Raw genomic sequence first — 16,074 nt, 5'->3', positions numbered from 1 at the left:
AAAATGTGAACCTTGCTTTAATCCAGACTTGGATGCTGGACGTAGGCTCAGAATAAAAGACACCCACATTTGCATTCTTTTGTGTCTTGAACACATGGTATGCCACAAAACACCTTTGAGGTCTAAAGGTTTCTGAAAACATTCGCCTATTTTTATTAAAACATTTATGTACCACTTTTCAACAAAACAAGTTTACAAAGCGATAGAGAAAAAAATTATTTATTAAACAGTTTTCATCCCACTTTGTTGATCCAAGTGGGTCTTTGACGTGGCTAAGGGTACAATCCTGAACTACCCTCAGGCCGATGCAGATCCAAGCAGCCCCACTGTGGCTGCTGCCACATTACCCAGGGTAAGAGGAATTAATTCCCCTTGCCCCAAGCTGAGCCTCAGCCAGTCCCCACCCTGTGCTGAATACGATGCAGGCCAGCCAGTCTGCCTTTTCCGGCTCAGGTGAGGATTGAGCAGATCCCTGTCACAAAGGAAGCAACCCATGAATGAAATGCAAGCCCGTATTGCAATGAGAACATATCAAAACAATCAGAAATGAAGATCAATAAAGCAGCAACAAAACTAGAATTTAACACCAATAGCGATAAATCAATAAAATGCAGCTCCAGGGACAGACTGTCAAGCACCACCAAAGCCAAATGCACGCTGAAACTATCGTATCTCAAATTTTATTTCTAGAAACAGGTAATGTGGGAACAAACTTCTCAGGGCAATGATTTTCCAGAGCTTGGGCACCACTCCCATGCACCACACATGGCAGTGGAACATTTATTTGGAGCTATTCTCAGGAATGGTATCACATCTCTGGCCTGACACAGTCCAAGGACCACACCACTGATGAGGCCCACCCATGCTTGTGCCTGGTAACTTGTCTGCTACAGCAGCTGTTTCCCACCTGCCCTCCCACACCACCTGGTAAGCATCCTAGGCTTACTGAATGATGTGGGGAAATAGCCGCACCGGTCTGTCATCCTTCCTGACACCAGCCATTTTTTAATTGCCAGATGTTCCATCCCCGATATAGCGTTGGGGGCTGGAACGCCTTGGAATTTAAAAATGGCTGGTTCCAGGAAGGAAGATGGACAATACAAAGGTTGCTCCCCTCCACCTCTGACTGATAAACTGCCGGATGCCTACCAGACAATAGGAGCAGGAGAGAAACCTTCACAGCAGAGGAGGATACCCCTTCCAATGCTTGGCTGGCTGGCTTCTGAGCAGGCAAAGGGGAGGGAGCTGGGACAGGCATGCATTTAAAGGGGGCCCCCAAGCATGACTTGCGCCTGAAAGCCCCCACAAAACTGATACTGACCCAGGTTAACTTGAACCTGAATTGAGGCAGCAGATTGGCAGAGGAGCCTGCCCACCCACTCCTCCTCTTTGCACTTCTTGGAGTTGAAGGAAACAGAGCAGAAGAGGAAATGCGGAGGAGAGGAGAGGAGTGTGGTGGGCTAGACTGTCACCAAATAAAGGGGAGGAAGACATTTGGCATATTTCCGCAGGCACTGAGAGGTCTTGGACCATCCCTAACCCTACAGACTTCAGAAATGGCGACTGGTGCAGAACACCACAGGCTGCCTCTGCACAGGTGTGAGAAAACTGGAACGCATCCAACCGCTATTGTGTCAAAAGTCAACTTCATGGCCCTGCAAATGGGATTCAGGAGGCTCCAGACAGTGGAAGCTCACACCACACAAGAGGGAGGCATCCCTCACTTGCCGGAGGAGAAACAAGCTCCAGAGGCAGTTCTATGCATGGTTTCAAGTCTATTTGAATGAGAAAGCACTGGAAGCCTTTTGGTGGGACTTTTACAGCATCTGTTTATTTAAAATACATGCTTATGAAGGCTCAGATAGACATCCCAGCATTATTTTCTCCCCAAAGCAAGCAGCATGCTCTTGGAGCTCCCCAAATCTACTGCAAAACTCACAGCTGTTTCTTCCTGGTTGGTAACATTGCTTCGCCTCACATTGTAATCTCTGCCCTGCATATGAAGCAGAACACTATCTGGCTGCAAGGCCACCTGATCCATCAAGTCACCTGAAACAATAATCTCAAGCAGCATATTGGCAGGGAACACCACCTCTACTCCTCCTTCTCCTACCACTTATTGATTCAAAAACAAATGAAAAAGAAGCATGAAGGAGAGGAGACTCTGACATGCTAGTCCACTCCTCTCCTCTCCTCCATATTTCCTCTTCTGCTCCATTCCCATCTTCTTTTTTCAATCCAGGGAGTAGGAGGAACATCCTACACGGGACAGCCGTGTGTATTAGCACACTGACAGCCAGTGTGCTAATAGGAAAGTGGGTGGCATTTGGTTTGCTATCTCTGGCACCCAGAGCTGCCTTGAATGGGCCCTGCTGCCGTAGTAGATCCTAGTTTGTTCAGTTCAAGAAACCTTTTTTAGCCATCCATGTCCACCAACAGTTGATCAGCATGGGCCCAAATCCTAGCCAACTTTCCTGCACTGGTATAGCTGTGTCAATGGGACATGTGCTGCATCCTGCAGTTGGGTGGCACTCATGGAGGCCTCCTCAAAGTAAGGGAATGTTTGTTCCTTTACCTCAAAGTTGCATTGCCCTTACACTGGTGCTGGAAAGTGGGTTAGGATTGCACCCATGGACTCTTAGCAAATAATCAAGTATACAGAAGATGGTAGGTGATCACCCCCTACATTCAATGTCTTTCTCCTCAGGTTGTCACAACTTTTAAAATGGTTCGGTTTCTGGGTTGTTAGCAGATGATTAGTAGGCAAGAAGATATCAGATGCCTCTGCCAGGTGATGAAAGTTATGGTTCATGCTAAGTTTCCATCCACAGAAGTCATTGTTGGGAGATAACTTCCTTGGTTCTTTGGGAAGCCTTGTCTTGGATGACAGATGGATGTGAATAAGCTTGGACATGTCTCAAACCGTCAGAAGAGGAATATTATTGATCTGCTAAAGACCCAGATAAGTCACTGAGAAAGGAGAGCTTGTTTTGCTTGATGGATGGGACAGCAAATTGAGTAGCACAGGAACATCACTGTCAAAAGGATCCCAGAAATAAGACAGGAGTTTTAAAACTGCAGTTATTGGAGGGAGTGAAGAAAATATGCTCCAGGAAAGCAATAAATGGAGCTAACTTTTATTTATTGGGCACAATTGTGGAAGGTCTCCAAGGGATTACCCCAGACCTTCTGATGCCCAAGCACTGCACCAAATGCCACTTCCCCTTATCTGACAGTGAGACACTCTGGGCCACTACTCTCCTCTTCTCCACATGTTCTCTTCTGCTCTGTTCCCCAATTCTTTTCTGAATCCAGGTAGAGAGAGAACAACAGTGGAGTGTACAGAGGCAAGTGCCACCTTCTGCTGTGTGAGGCAATCACCTCATGTGTGGGCTGGCTCCAAGTTCCCTGACACAAGCCTCACTGAACGAATGGGAGCGGGCTACGAGTAGTTCCTTCCCAATCACTGAGGTCGCCAGGTGCTGCCTTACCCTGTTCCTTCTTTTATGCACGTTTGCCCAATTGGAACTGAGGCTGAACTTTTTTCACAAGCTTGTGGAACTCCCTGCCCAAAGATTTTCACCATATGCCCATCCTGGACAACTTCCCTGACAGATAAAGACATTTTAATAATTTCATCACACTTTCCACTACACTGATGATCAGCACCACGTCTGTTTTTTATCCAAGTAGTGAAGGTGGTAGTAGTAGGAAGTACATACCTTATGTCAAACTATTTTGACAGCTGAAAGTCCCGCCCCTTTTTACCAGAAATCCCGCCCCCTAAGGGGTTCATGTGACCCCTCAAACAACTCTCCCCGTTCCCCTCGACCACTAGAGAGGGGTTTTGTAGCACCCCAACATTTGGTTTGGTGGGAAAAGGAGCCCCCCAATAAAGTGTTGGAAAGGGGTTCATGTGACCCCTCAAACATCTTGCCCCATTACCACCGACCACTAGGGAAGGGTTTTGTAGCACCCCGACATTTGGTTTGGTGGGAAAAGGAGCCCCCCAATAAAGTGTTGGAAAGGGGTTCATGTGACCCCTCAAACATCTTGCCCCATTACCACCGACCACTAGGGAAGGGTTTTGTAGCACCCCGACATTTGGTTTGGTGGGAAAAGGAGCCCCCCAATAAAGTGTTGGAAAGGGGTTCATGTGACCCCTCAAACAGCTCGTTCCATCACTGTTGACCAATAGGAATGGAATTTGTAGTTCTCGGACCACCATAGGGACCAATAGGGAATGGGAACAGGCCTGGGCATGCCCTCTGTATTTTAAGGCCCTGGCCTTCGGGGGGAGGGAGAAAGCCGATCAGCCTGATGCAGCCATGGCCTCCCCTCTGAAAAGCTCACCCGCTTTGCCTTCTGGGACCGAGACTCCCCAGTTGGAGTGCGAATCCCCTGCTAGGGAATTGACCAAGATGGAGAGCCCTGAAGAAGAGAAGGAGAACGTGCTGCCTTCTGAGGGGGGGGGGAGACCCCGGTCAGACCCGCGGATTCTCAAAACTACGTTCGCAAGCTGTTCAAGTTGGAGAGCTGCGATGAGCCGGAGACCCCAGACAGACCCACTGATTCTCAAAGCCTACCACAGGCACCTATGAAGAAGAAGCAAAAATGTAGGCATTATGAGGAGGAGGAGGAGGAGGATGACGTGTTACCGTTTCCATCTTTGAACCTGGTTTACCAATTTGCAATGGAAGAACCACCTGTACCTAGAGAACCTGAAGGAGAGGTAAATTATTGTGCTTGAGTGCATACGTGAGTGTGTTGCCTGAAATGTAAAAATCAAAAAAATACTTATTTGTGTTTTTTTTTCTGTAGGCTATTCCAAAGAAGGACGCTTTCAAAACGTTACGAAACCTATGTCTGAAAGTAAACCACAGAATGTGGAACACCTTCTAAATGTCATCAATTGCCATGACCCAACTGAAATCTAACCATAAAGGTGCTCTCATGATTACATCATCTTATTCACTGACAGGTGAAGACAGCTCTGAAGTTCAAAGCAGCATTAAGTATAACTGGAAAATGGGTGTATAATATTCTGTTAAAATACTAAATGGCAAGGTGTTGTAAAGTAATAGCAGCAGCTAATAAATAATGTGTCCCCATCCAACATATTAAACTGTCTTATACTCAGTCAGACCATTAGTCCAGTATTGTCCACTGTGGCTTGCTTTGGCTTTCTAGGGTTTCAGTCCTCAGGGTTCTCAGTCCTGACTGGTATGGACAGGGATGAACCTTGTACTGTACTGCTGAGCTGTGGCCCCTCCTCCCATCATCACAACACTTCAGATTTATCCAGGCAAATGAAATAATTGCAATGTATGTTGATCAGGTTTACCTGAATATTTTATTATTACTTGTAAGGGGCAGATATTGTGGTAGTCTCAACCTTATAAATATTATTTTAGTATGCATGATGTTTTCTTCAGCTTTGAAACTAATGGAAATTGTGGCAGTAGTTACAGGTTAGAATTTGACCCCCAGGTGGGAAAAAATAATGTTCTAAAGCAAGGGTGGCCAACCTGCAGCACAAATGCTACTAGTGGCACACTGACTCTTTCTGATTGGCATGCATGAAGTTGCCATATATTTTTGAAAAACTTTTAAATGATAACAAAGAATTATTACAAAAAATAGCAAAGAAAGAAAACTGCAGTTTACAGTTTGCTTGCTTTCTTTGCTACTTCTTACACAACAAACCTTCAAGTTTCTAATGCTGCAGTGTGCACACTAAGGGTGGCCACACCTACTGTGCTTGACTTGCTTTGACTGAAAAACAGGCAGTAAGGTCAGAAAAGAATTTTGAATAGGAGAGAAAGTCAATAGGGCAAATGCTAGAGAGCTGCATTTCACTAACAGGCATGTCACTTGCTTACCCAAGAAGTCTTGGGGTGGGCTGTGGAAGGCAGCAGGGGACAAGCGGGACAGCGCAGAGATGACCAATGAGATCAGCAAAGGCCAGATGGCCCAGCTGTGTGGAGATACTATCTTTGAGAAAATCAGTCACAAAGAGGTCCTGGCTAAGTTATCATCTTTGATAACAAGAAAGTGAGCAAGCAGAGGGGGGCTGGGCTGTGCAGAAGGGGAGTGAATACATGTTATATAGACTTTGGAATGGGTTCCACAAGGCCAGACTAAAGGTCCATGCAAGCTGTCTTTCTGGCCTCATCAGCAGTCAGCCAGGTGTCTTTGGAAAGCCCCAAATAAGCAACAGCATTCTCATGTTTTTTTGCTCCGTACCATCTGGTACTTGGAGACATACTGCTCTTGAACTTGGAGGCTCTATTTAGCTAGCTTGATAATCACTAAAAAAAGACATTAAAGTGGAGTGACATGTTCAAGATTTTCTACATAAAAAGTGGCACATCTTGTGCTGCGGGTTGGCCACCCTGTACTTAAGATTACAGTGTGGGTTCTTTGTTTCCTCACAAAATGTTAATTTCCACCTACTGATTAAATCTCTGCCTACTAGTTTCCTTGTATCTAGAGTTCCTCTTTTTAAATTTCTGTTGCTGCTTTTATATTATGAAATAGCTGTTTTATATTTGAATCTACTCTTATATTTTTAATTTTAAGTGTTTAATTGTTAAATATTTTTATTCAGATGTTTTATCTTCTACATGTTTTACTTTGATGTTGAGTACGAGAACAGTGGTATATAAATCTTTTAAATAAATATCTGTCATTGTATTTTTAATTATTTGTATCTTTTTTTGGAAAGCAATCCCAAACTGACTTGAACTAAGTATTTGCTGAAGTTCACCTGTGGCTCACTATTCTCTTTGTATCTCTCCGTATCTAATGAGAGCATAAATATGAAACAAAGCAATAACTTCCCCTCGCCTGAACTTGTCTCCCATGCCATGACACACATGTTGATTACATGTGATTTGACTGTGCCTTCTGACAAATTAATAGCAGGGCTTCATATTACAAAATGTGACACAGATTTGGATGCAACACAGAAGCCTATAAATAGAACGCACAATGCTAAAACATGGTTATATGCCTGATTAGATGCAAACCTTGGACTCAGAGGCTCCCTCTTCCCTTCTGCTTGGCTAGCAGGGAGGTTTAAAGCTTCTGATTTGATATAGAAACATGATCAGACATGATTATTTATTCATCTACATGATTAAATATTTGTGGTTATCCTCTAGTTTATGTTCATATCAATATTTGTATAAACAAATACTGATGTATATAAAGCTGGCACTAGAATGGCTGGGAACTTGTTTTGTTCCTCTAATACAGTGATTTTCATCCTTTTTCATCTCATGGCATTAAAATTGTCAAGCCACACCCATCAGATTTTTGACCATTTAGAAGGTACACCATGAGCCACAGGTGAACTTCAGCAAATACTTAGTTCAAGTCATTGGGGGGCTCCTTTTCCCACCAAACCAAATGTTGGGGTGCTACAAAACCCCTCTCTAGTGGTTGAGGGGAACGGGGAGAGTTGTTTGAGGAGTCGCATGAACCCCTTTCCAACACTTTATTGGGGGGGCTCCTTTTCCCACCAAACCAAATGTCGGGGTGCTACAAAACCCCTCCCTAGTGGTCGATGGTCTTGGGGGCAGTTGTTTGAGGGGTCACATGAACCCCTTAGGGGGCGGGATTTCTGGTAAAAAGGGGCGGGACTTTCAGCTGTCAAAATAGTTTGACATAAGGTATGTACTTCCTACTACTGGTGGTTCCTGATTTGTGTTGTTGTGAGTGTTTCATCATATTAATGGTTTTGTTATATTTGTATGTTGCTTTGAATATTTTCAGTAGGAAGTCAACACATTAATGCATCGAGACACAGACAAAAACAAAGAGCTACCCCATGAAGTTGGGAAGGACAACTCGACTTAACAGAGTGATTGACACTACAATCCTATGGACGCTTTTCTGGGAGTAAGTCCCACCGGGCACAATCACATTCACTTCCAAGTAAACAGGCACAGGATTGTGCTGTAAGACTCTTCCATAGGGTCTGTTGGTGGTGGGTACATTCCACAAAATGCGCGTGAGGGTGCTGCTGCATCTTAACTTCAAAGGGTGCTTTTCCTGGCTATATGAAAAGTTTCTATTTTTTACAGTGAAAGGTGGGATAAACATGGGGGGAAATACATTAGAATACCAGGGATTTATATCTTTCAGCCTATTATACAAGCTTATGTGCCTGGGATTCATTTCCGTGGACTATACACAGGGAGAGCTGCTGGAGAGCCAGGACACTAGCTATAATGCCACTTCTATAATGCATAACGGGAAGCAACATTCCTTTGTTTTGAATCTGTCCCGAATTATTTCTTGGTACAAATCTCCCTAGCCTCCCTGGTCCACCTCCTCTGTTTCCTGTAGGCATAAATGCAACTTTCTTTTCCAAGATAATTTTAATAAGCATCTTGTTTGGATGTCCAAGTGATGCCCCAGGTGGAGCAGAAAGGGAGGTTTACGGATGGGACTAGCTCACTGGTAGAGAACACATGTGTTCTGTATAGCTTGTTCCAGGTTAAGTCTCTGACATCTCCAGGTACGGCTGGGTCCTAGAGAGCTGCTGCTAGATTGTGCAGCTTTAGAAGAACTGGAGCAGTATAAGGCAGCTTCTTGTGTATCTATCTACCAAAGAAATGCTTCTTTTCAGAGCCAAAGAGGTGCACTGTATAGGAGCATGCCCATGCTCAGACCATGGATCCATCTAGCCTGGCATTGTTAGCACTGACTAGTAGCAGCTCTGCAGGATTTAAAACAAGGATCAGCTGGACAACTACTCTTCTGCGGAGCTACAGTTGCCCCCCTCCAACATCATTTTACAAACGGTATTTCAGAGAGATTTACTGTTGACTCTGCTGGAGAAGAGCACTCCTGACACTCAGAGAGCAGGCACTGCTTCCAATCTACATGCAGGTGACAGAGCAAAGTCAGTCTCCCCTCCTTTCTGACATATTGTGATTTGAGACCTCTCTGGCTCCACTGTTGCAGCTTCTGTCAGTAGTTGCAATATGAATCAGCATTTCTGAATGGATTTATAGTTCAGGCCATAGGAACAGGATGACAAGCAACAGATCCTTGGAATTGCTGATGAACGAAAATGTCTTGTGGATGTAATCAGGAAAGAAGAAGAACAGCAGTGTCTTGTGTGCTAGGTAGGGAGGCAGTGCTTTCCACTCTGCCTCAGGTATCAGGAAGTCTTGGACCAGCTCTGGGTTCAAACCCATATAGCGGGGGGGGGGGGGATGCTGCACTTCCTTACAAGGGATGCTGAACACCATGCTGTTTTTGATTACACTGATCTCCATTTTGGAAACTGAAACTCAGAGTTTGGACCCTCCTGCCTAGGCTGCAAACTCTTCATTCACAGCTGCAGAGCTGGCTTCCTCACTGTCAGAGCACTGCCCCTCATTTTCCTTTAGTTCAGGGGTCTTCAAACCCCGGCCCAGGGGCCAGATGCAGCCTGCAGCAAACCACTATCCGGCCCGCAGCCAGCCTCTTGTCCCCTGAATGCCTCTGGCCCACTTGGCCAAACGTGACAGGAACTATGCTCTGGTTGTGTCTGGAGGGTGTTCTAAGGGCCAGAGAGGTTGAATGAATGAGCCCATTCGTTCATTTATTCACTCATGTAAGTTTGATCTCTAATTTATTTGTATAAACTTTATATTCAAATTTTTTTTCCGGCCCTCAACACCGTGCCAGGTATTTGATGCGGCCCTCTGGCCAAAAGGTTTGGAGAGCCCTGCTTTAGTTGAACACCCTCCGCCTTTTTTTTTAGGCAAAGAAGCAGTGAGTGGAGTTTTCCAAAGTGTGTGTCTGGGGTTTTTTCTTGTGATTCCTTGTATTTAGGTTGGTCTTTTATGGGAGGAAAATGGTATGCTTCAAACAAATTACAACAAAAATAACAGGGACACATACAAACAATAAGCGTTTGTTCCCCTTTAATTTGTCATACACTTTAAGTAAATCATATCACCAGAGGTTGAGTGATGTGCATTTTTCTAAGTTGAAGTCACTCAGAGTAAAAATCAGATGATGTGTCCCAAAATAGCAGCCTTCCCTCATTTTGATTGTGGTGGTCTTTCAGAGCAAGACAAGGCATGTCTACTCAGAAGTAAGTGTTCAGTGGTTCTTACTCCCAGGTAAACATATTTAAGATTGCAGCCTTTGGATATGTAGATCAGCAAGCCTTTTGGAACATAACTAACCACATATACTTTCTTGTTGCAATTAGTTTGAGGCAAAAGGCTAAAATGACTGGGCTCATTTGGAATCAAGCGGTTTGCTGTGAGTGGCCTGACAAGGGACTCAGGCAGCTTCTCCTTTCTCAGCTCTGATGCTGCTGCAGCAGCTCATCGATCAGCCTGAAGAAGGGGCCTCTCTGGAGAGCAAACGCCAGCCTGTGAGCGATGGCAGCGACAGGCTGTCAAGAGGAGATTGACATGAATGAGACCAAGCGAAGCTGCTGGTGGAGGCATCAGCACATCAAGGGCTCAGCTTGTGGCTTCAGAGAAGGGGAGCAGTTGCTGGCAGGCCCACAGGCCTGTTGCTGTGGCCTGGCTTCAGCCTGCAAATGGGCCTCCCCACCCCACCTGGTTACTCCAGGAGCCCCACTCAGAAGCTGCTCACTTCGACCTTGCCACCGCCTAGCCCAAAATTGTGTTTGCCCATGTTACATGAGCCCCCGCCCTGTACAGCCTTCAAGGCGGCGGCCTCGAGTTAATTGTCCAACTGCTGGGTCAATCAACAATGCCAGCAAGTTCTAAGGTAACTTTACTAGCTCAAGCAACAGGAAATTATTGGTACAAAATATCAGCAGAGAAGCGCAAGCTCAAATACCTGGATGGCTCCTTTATAGCTTTGAACAGCCCCAACCTGATAAGGCTTCATGGACTCACCATCCTGAGCCCTACTACAGAGGAATAGAGAGACTGCTATTGAACTGGAATAGCAGTTGTCTGGGGCAGAAGGGATCAGAAACAAAACACATAAGCCAACTATTTCTTTCCTTCTTGACCCTTGAACTAGAGTCTAATGCCACATTTTCCATGACAGGTTTCCATGCCTTTTGTGCAAAATATTTTTCTTGCCACAGAGATGCAGTGGTGGCATTTAGATCTGCACCTGTCTAATTTCTGCCTGCCACTCAACCCCAAAGCCACTGTCTGCAGCCACTGAAGCAGAACTGCATTCTCTTCCAGCTGTACTGAACTTTCTTCTCCATCACCTCAACACAATTTACAATTGCGATTGTTGTAAGGCAGGGGTGCCCAAACCCTGGCCTGGGGGCCACTTGCAGCCCTCGGCAACTCCCAATCCAGCCCGCAGGGAGCCCCCAGTCTCCAATGAGCCTCTGGCCCTCTGGAGACTTGCTGGAGCCCACACTGGCCCGATGCAACTGCTTCCAGCGTGAGGGCAACTATTTGACGTCTTGCATAAGCTGTGGGATGAGGGTTCCCTCCGCTGCTTGCTTTTTTACATCTGTGATGCAGCAGTGACAGTGAAGGAAAGGCCAGCCTTGCTTTGTGCAAGGTCTTTTATAGGCCTTGAGAAATTGTGAGACCTTCATTCATTCATATAAGTTCCATCTCTAATATATTCTTTTATGTAAACTTATTCAAGTTTGAAATGTAAATTAATTCTCTTTTTTCCTGACCCCCGACACAGTATTAGACATGATGCGGCCCTCCTGTCAAAAAGTTTGGACACTCCTGGGCTAAGGGACAGGGAGAAAATGAGAAAAAAATTGCAGGTTGTAGTCCTGCCTTTTTGACAGCAGATGGCAGTAGTAGCCAAAAGGAGCCAGTCTGCCTCCTAGGAGGAGCGTTTTGGAAGGAGGTCACTGAATTTTTCTTAAGCAATCCTACAGACAGGAGGAAACCAGACATATACCTTGCTTATGGATCCTTCCCTGACACATTCAGCACTTTTACAGGCATGGAAATGCACTGATGGGAAAAGCTGGCTCCACTGCTGTGATAAAAGAGCACCCTTGAAACAGAACTAAGAAATACATTGGAAGTAAAATCTGAATCAGACCACAAGTTACGCTGAGAAGTTGTTGCTGGGACATCAAATGGCAGATCCTGATTTATCAAAAGGACTGAAAGGGAGGCAGTCCTGTCCCCTGTACAGCAGAATCTACGGGAGGTTACAAAAGGAGAATATTTACCCAAATCCTAAATATTTGGTCCTAATATCCCAAATATCCTTAATCTCAAACCCTAAAGGGAAAACATCTAGCCTCCTACAAGATTAATTGCCAAGATGGGAGTTCAAACTTCAGTTGTAACAGCTGAGCTTAGATTTGGTTTGTCAAGTAAGAAAGTACATTGTCTGTCTACAATGGTTCTCATTCTCCTCACTCACCCCCACAAACATGATTTCTTAACATCACACAGAAATATAACAGAATGTGCCTTAAGAGACCAGGATAACTGATTGCATTACCTGGAAATTCTGTGTGATCTTAAAACTTTTTGCCCTAGAATGGCATCTTCTAATGCTGCTATTTTTATTCTTTTCATTGTAGTTTGTATTTGTCTCATATTGTGTTTTTTATTGTTGTTTCATACTTGTAAGCCACTCTGAGCTACAGTCACGTAGCAGCTAAGAGGTCTGAGAGCTGTGAATCAGAACTTCCCATTTCAAAGCTCACTTGTGCCATAATTCATTTAGGTAGCCTTAGGCAAGCCACTCCCTTTCAGCCTAAGGTGCAATATAGGAATAATACTTATCTTACAAGCTTATTGTAAGAATTACATCAGGATAATTCATGCAAAGTGCTGTGCAAACTCAGGAAGCAACACACAAATGCTTATTGTACATATTAACATTACAAAAAATTATAAAGATACAGAAAAATATGAAGATAATTTGTGGGTGTGTTGTAGAGTGTTAAAGGTGGAGCAGCTAGTGGCTACACTAAGGGTGTACTGATGTGAAGCCTTTCCTACAAGCTAGTTAGTAAAATTGTCCCAGGTGACAGAACTTGGTGGATTGTTGCTGTATTGTAAACCATTTTTTGCCAAGGGAAGAATGGAAGCAAAAATTCTCCATGTTTAAAATCAGCAGTAAATTCTGCTCCAGACATTACACTTTCCAGCTGTAACAATAGAGGGTCAGGCTCCATAAAACTCCTCACAATGAATCACCATGTTACAGAGGCTCTGGCTAACCTGTGGTGAGCAGGAAACGTTTACCAACAGTATTGTTATTAACAATGTATGAGACACTGGCTCTTGGGGAGATTTAACTGTCTAAACATTTCATTCTGTGCCTTTTCTGTTGAATTATTTAAAACGACCTCTCTATTTAAGCTATGGATCTACATTAGGAATGCTATTGGAAGTAGAAAGACCCAAGCTCCATGTAGGCAGAGATGCATTTCTAATTGAGTTTTCTGGTTGCAGAATAGAGCACTCCTACAGTCCAATCATATGCACGTTAATTTAGAAACAAATCCCAACAATGGAACTTTCTCCCATGCAAGGTGCAACATGGTGGATATAATCACAGCCAAACCCTCATTTTTCCTAAAGGCACAACCCAAACACTGTGCGCTACACGCCAACTTTCACAATGCAGCTGGTGTAACTGGCTACTTTAGTGACTCTCAACCCAAATCCTGCCCCAAGTGATGCAGACCAGCATGAGGAAGCAGAGACCAGGACCAATAAGTCTGCAATTGTTCTCCTACTTTGAAATAGGGTCAGGGAACCCTGGTTGGAAGATTACTGTTATGTTGTAATTTTGTAATTACTGTTTGATTATTTTGTACTCCCTGTGTATAAAATGGACAGGGAGAACAGGCTAGTTCTGTTGCACAGAGCTCAGTTGATGAGCATTTCTACGAACCTTGTAAGTCTTGCATTGCAAGACTGTTCTAATAGAACAGGGTCTCTTACTGAGCAGAGAGAAATCTTCACTCTTGGGGCATTTAAAGAAAAAGCCAGACAGGCATTTATGGAGAACGCTTGCAACAGATGCTAGTCAGTCTCAATAAGTGTGCCATTCTGGAAAAGCCTGAGCTTTTTCCCAATTTTGAAATTTGTTTCATTGGCTTCTTGTCTTGTAAGTTAACTTATGAGAATGATCAAGACTCAAATGCATAATACAGGAGATGCAGGGGCAGAGGCTAGCATTCAGTGCTCTCCAAGCTGAAGCAGCAGGTTCTGTAATCCAGGTCAGCTACAATTAATTTATCTGTATATTGTAATTATTTTACAGTGTAAACCATTTTGAGAGTGTATCATGGGTTAATGAGCAGGCTGTAAATTTTAGAATATATTACTGGGCATATATGAATTGCCATCTGCAACCACAGAGTTTTAAAGGATGGAGTCTGTTTTAATTTTAAAAAATCAATAGAATGATGTAAGTTCTTTCCAATTCATGGGGCTATTTTTAGACCAGATGAGGCTGGTGTGCTCTGAGCCTTTTCAGATTTGCATTAAGTCCTTCGTGATTCCTCCACTGAAAGTTGGGCATATGCTGAGTCTGTGTGAGGTGTCACCAGTGGCGCTTGTCAGAAGAATTAAATCCCTCTAGAGTTTACAGCTCTGCTCCTGTCATAATATTCCCTTGAGCTTTCTGGCTAGATGGGAGTCTCTTTCTCTCTCCCCCCTCCGTCTTCCTGTGAAAGATTTAATTTTTTTGTTTACGTATGTATTTATGCTCACAGGTGCAGAAAAGAAAAAACAAATCACCACATCCAGATGTTCTGAAGCCTCTGTTGCATACATACAGTTCAGATTAAGGAGAAAAATTGCATCAGATAAAAGCAGCACTCAGGATGCTGTTTTCTGCTGAGTCGTTAATAAACCTATCATGTTTCACTGACAAGGATCTTGGATTTAATTTTCAGGAGGCCAGAAATATTTTTACACAACCCTCGGCTGAACTCATTTGTTATCAATCTTGCACAATGTTTCATCCAAAGTGAAGGTGGCCCAATTACATCCACTCCCTTTTTGAATTCTGTTTTTTTAAAAAAGCTTCAGCCGGAGACATTACAGTTTCAGGCATTGGTACAGCTACCATGTATTGAGCTGTCTCAGCTCATTACTGAATTAGTTGGACCTTGGGGAGCTTGGCTGAGGCTCTGTCTCATGCCCAGAGACTGATGTGGTGCTGAAACAAAGAAAAATGTGCCATGTGCCACCGAACGGAGCTCAAATATTTGGAATTATTGTCTGGTTTGCCAGCAGCAATTATACAAGTGAGCTCTCTAATCTCCTCTTGTTAAGCACAACGTTCTGATTTGTCTTTTTTCACAGGAGGGAGGCCATGACTGTGGCAGAGCATGTTGATGCAGCCCCAGTACATGCTATTCCTGCTCATTTCAATGGGCTTTGCACCAAACCGGTCCCAGTGAATTGTGCCCTGGGGATCAGATCTGTCTCTCCTCCAGCCTGCCACCCTTCATGCTGCCCAAAACCAGTGTCAGAGGATGCTGCTGTATCTTGCTACCCTGCAGGTCATGATGGCCCTGCTCACAGCATGCAGAGAGATGGTGGAAGGCACTGTGAAGTGCACAGATCTGTCCGCCACCAAGGCACATGATCCTGTAGGGTAAAGCAGAGACCTGTACCATTCTAGGTCTGTTTTTGTGTAAATATAAAAAGGGACAGTCAAGTTCTGGACTCTTGCAGAGCTTCAGCAAAACCTGTTGCTGTTAATCCTGACCAGATTGTGTCATTTTCAGGGAGGTAAGCCAGGGTACCTGTAGTTAGCCACTATGCTGTCATGAAACACATAGGACTGTTTTGAAAACAGGACTACTTGAAATGCATTGAGGTGACTGATGGAAACCATCTTGATGAGAAGGCTTTGGGCCAAACTTGTAGCCATTTGCAGACATTCACAGCATGGTGCAATCCAGTGACTGAAAACCTCAGTTTAAGTAAGACCATTTTGTGTTGGCAAGGGCTGTTCAATGCAGGGATAAAGTTTTTGGGCTAAACCACCCAAAAACAGGTCTATATGAATGTACAGACATTCATTCTTTCAGTCTGTGACCTGATCCAACTACTAGGAATGCCATGCAGTTATTTTAACTAAGGAATGAATCATACAGGGAGGGGGGTT

This window comes from Tiliqua scincoides, chromosome 8 (assembly GCF_035046505.1).
Source record: "Tiliqua scincoides isolate rTilSci1 chromosome 8, rTilSci1.hap2, whole genome shotgun sequence".
Lineage (NCBI taxonomy): Eukaryota > Metazoa > Chordata > Lepidosauria > Squamata > Scincidae > Tiliqua > Tiliqua scincoides.
This window is presented reverse-complemented; position numbering follows the sequence as displayed.